Genomic DNA, 4533 nt, shown 5'->3' on the forward strand with positions numbered 1-4533 from the left:
TTAGTTATATGAGGTTCGTTACTAGTGTCAAGTTGGTTTTCGAGCGGCTATTTCGGTGGAAAGTTATCGCTATGAGTATTTGAGTTGTGTGGTATATCCTGTGATTATGTCATAGGTCATGGTTATGGCTTGATACAACTTATTCAGACTTATATAGTGTGTATATGTGAAGTTCGGGTCTTATAGTAATTTCGGATGTTGGAAATTAGATACTGTGGTTTACGGACTAAGGATGGAGTAATTATACTCAGTTGTGAAGTGTGGTCGTGCCTAGTTGAAATAGGGTGACATGGTATCACCCCCCGAGTATGTGCATGGTAAAGTTATACGGTAGTCTGATGGCCTTGGGAACAACTCTTGGCACGTTCGAGGACGAATGTATGTTTAAGTGGGGGAGAATGTAATGATCTGAACTGTCGTTTTGAACATTTGCACTTCGCTTGGTAGTTTGGGGGCATGAGTAGCTCCATATGATGTATTAGGACTTGTGTGCAAAATTTCAGTTCATTTTGCATTGATTTGATATTTTCGGCGTGAGTTTTTGGAAGTCGAAAGTTCGAAAGTTCATTAAGTTTGATTTGAGGTGTTTTTCATCGTTTTGATGTTACTATGCATGATTTTAGGCCTCGAGTAAGTCTGTGTTATGTTATAGGACTTGTTGGTATGTTCGTACGGGGTCCCGAGGGGCTCGGGTGAGTTTTGGATAGAATTGGATTGTGTTGCGCTCGTTTTTCTTATGTTTCGACATCGTTTCTTCAAGCATAAATTGTACCACATTGAACAAATAAGCTCTGATTTCTGTTTTGGTTGAAGCATTAGATTTGTATCGTAAATAAGGATCCTTAGCAAAAAGAATTGTCGAATTTGGACATTGTATGAGAATTTTATGGTCATTTTACTAAGAATTGAGTTACCAGAGTTTTATCAGATTAATTACGAAATTGTCACTGACTTCTTATTTAAAAATGTGCACTATTTTCAAATATTGAAACCAACATATCTCCTTCATTTTATGGTCAAATGGAGTGATTCAAAAAAATATCTTGACTGAAATTTCACAAGGAATCTATTGGAGGCATAAAAGGTAAGTTTTGGGATCATTTGGCATGCAAAACGAGCCAGAACAACAAGGCAAAAGTACTTAATATCGAAAGTTTGTTCATTTGGTCATATTTTGAGTTGGGAGCTCGGATTTGGACAATTTTTGGAGGAACTTTTAACCATATGGATTGGGTTAAGTATTCTACACTCGATCTTGGCTATATTTCATAAATCCATCTTCGTTTTTGGCATTTGATTGATGATTTCAAAGTGAAATTTGGGGGTTTTGTCTAAAATTTCTTAAAGTTTTGGAGTTTTGAACATCGATTCGGAGTCGGATTTGAGTGAAACTAGTATGGTTGGACGCGTAATTGAATGGGTTGTCGGATTTTGTGAGTTTTGCCAGGATTCGAGGTGCGGGCCCGGGTTTGGCTTTTTGGCCGATTTTGGGTTTTTGATTAAATATTCAACCATTTTCGATTAAAATTGGTTCCTTTAGCATTTTTTGATGTATTTGAGTTACTTTTGGTTAGTTTCGAGCCGTTCAGAGGTCGAAACGTGCGGGATGGCATTTTTGGAGCATCACTTGGTTTGCTCGGTATTGGAATTGGCTTGTTCGATGTAAGTAACTCTTCTATACTTAGTACTGAGGGTATTAAACGCCGAAATACATGCTATGTGATTGATGATGAGGTAACGCACAACGCACATGCTAGGTGACGGGCGTGTGGGTGTGCACCCTGTGAATTGTGATGTTGTATTCATGGCACTGTATAGTGGCCCTTTTTCAGTTGATATCTGTGTTTTCACCATGTGATAAAGTAACTGAGTTATCAATCATGATAGATATCATGTTTAGGCTTTATGCTAATATTGTTAGGACCCATAGTGGTCGTTGCGTGCTGTCATCTCACTGATTTCATTGATATTTCGTACTAGTCATATTCATGCATTCATATTATATCTCTGTCTCAATTAGTACTTGTTAATACATCATATCATTGTTCCGGTCAGTTTTCATGACATTGTGAGCCCATGGGTTAGATTGGAGAGATTGATAACTGAGTGAGGCCTAAGGCCGAGTGGTGAGATATTGATATTATAGCACGTGAGCTGTCCGTGCGGATCTTGATTTGATATTATAGCACGTGAGTTGTCCATGTGGGTCTTGTTTTGATATTATAGCATGTGAGTTGTCCATGCAGCGCGTGAGTTGTTTGTACAGATTATAGCGTTTGGGCTGAAGGAGCCCCTCCGGAGTCTGCACACCCCCAGTGAGCGCGAATGATATTATTGAGGGATGGATTTTCCTAGACATGGATTTGTCTGAAGTACTTGATATGTGGACATAGATTTCTCCACAGGGTTGGATCGCCAATTTTCCTCGGTGTTGACTGACTTATAGTCAGTGTCGTATATGTTCCGGGATGGATATCTATGGGCTGTATGGGCCATATACAGTACCGAGTGGTTGAGCATGATGAGTGGAAAGTCTGAGACAATGAGATTGAGTACCTTGAGAGTGTGAGTACATGATTCATATTTAAGATTGTGCATATATGACATACATGCATAGAGATGCATTTTCGTCATGTTGTACGGTATCATGTGACTCATGATTTTTACATACATTGATATGTGGTCATAGAGAGGTTGTTGATACCCAATTTTTTCCTGTATAATTTTATATGCAAAATACTTTCAAAATAGGAGGTATATGCATATATAAGTATGTCTCAAGGTTTTACTATTTTTTCTCTTAATTTTTATAGATTTTCAAACCTATTTATTGCCCTATTTTATCAAGAAAAACCCAATAATTATCCCAAAAATTATCATTTTGGGTGATTCACTTATTGGATTCTCATATTTATATTAACATATAGCTGACATAATTTTTTCTTATTTTTACAAATTTGTTTAGTATTTTTAAAGCTAAATTGTGTATAATTGCGATATTAGCCTATTTTAAGATTTAATTGTTTTCATAATTATAAAATTGAATCCAGTATTTTTAATTTTATAACTACGTATTATTAACCATTTTAGTACCTTCAATTTAATTCGAAAAATTATATTACTATTTTTTATAAAATAAATAAGAGAAATTGGCTATTTAAATGCTAGCCATGTTTATTTCAATGTAAGCCTTATTTGAACCTCCAATTGAACCCAATTACCCTGACCCAATCCCTGTATGAACCGACCCAAACCCAACCCTATTAAAACCGCCCCACATACTCAATTAATCCAGGCTGTTGATCAAAATGATCAACGGCCACTAAATACCCTTTCCTTTTTAATCCCGACCTACCCCCTAACCCTAACCATTTCACAACCCCAGCCGCCTCTGAAACTCTGCACTCTCTCAAACTCTGTCGAGTCTTCTTAGAAGCCTAGCCGCCTCTCACCGCTTCCACCTTGAAAGCCACCGGAATCCATGGTTTCCAAGGCTATGGGATTCTTATACCTACATCTTGTTACTCTTACACACATGATCTCTAAAGATTCAAGGACTGGCCTTGAAGGTTTACACCCAGACCTCTGCGATTCAAGGTTCCAGAGTCATCGCCGGCCTTGCTCTGGCGTACCATGGTGATTTGAGCCTGGTTCTGACCTCTCCGACTCAGATCGGTGACCTTTTCAAAGCCTTTCTCATTTGTAGGGTTCTTCTGAAACCCTAACCCTGTAAGGCTTTCTCCGATCTCTTTAGATCCAATGTGTATTTGTGCTTTCTTTGAGTTTTCAAACAATCTCCCTAACTTTTCTTTCGAAAATTACTTTTCAAAGTCTTTCTTTTACTATTTAGGGTTTTCTGGAAATGCTTAAGTGTTTCTCTGACTTTCTTTTCCTTTTCTTTTGTGTGTATTTGCCTCTACTGTGTTTTATGTTTTTCTTAAACCATGTATGTTCTTCTACTGTGCTTTCTATGTTCCGTTCATGTATGTTCTTCTACTGTGCTTTCTATACTATGTTCTTGTATGCTTTTCTACTATGTTCTGGTATGTTTTGCCTGCTGTATTCTTCTATCGTGTTCTAACTATTTTTCTTCTATTGAACTTTGTTTAAGTTTTTTTTAAAAGGATCTTCTTAAGCATACTTTCTTCTATTGTTCTTATCAATCTTTTCTCATCATGTTTCGAATTAGTTTCTTTACTCTGTTTGCCTTGAACCCCTCTACTGTATTTACATGCTATTCATGAGTTTTGTTGCTGCAAGAAGCATGTTAGAAGTTTTAGTTCTTTTTTGAAACCTCTAAACATGTTTCGATTCGATTACTTGCCTCCTCATCTCTGTACTTGATTCAAGGTGGAAACCCTAGAATTTGGGGGTTATGTCGAGGTTTTATTGAACTAGGGTTTTATTTTAGAACCCTTAACTCTTTCAAACTGAATTTGAGTCTCTGAACTGAGTCTGGACATCTTTGTTTTCATACAATGCTGAACTTTTTGCTAAACTCTTCTACACTGGATTTTATCTACTGATTTACAC

The sequence above is a fragment of the Nicotiana sylvestris genome, chromosome 9 (genome assembly GCF_000393655.2).
Source record: "Nicotiana sylvestris chromosome 9, ASM39365v2, whole genome shotgun sequence".
In the NCBI taxonomy this organism is placed as follows: Eukaryota; Viridiplantae; Streptophyta; class Magnoliopsida; order Solanales; family Solanaceae; genus Nicotiana; species Nicotiana sylvestris.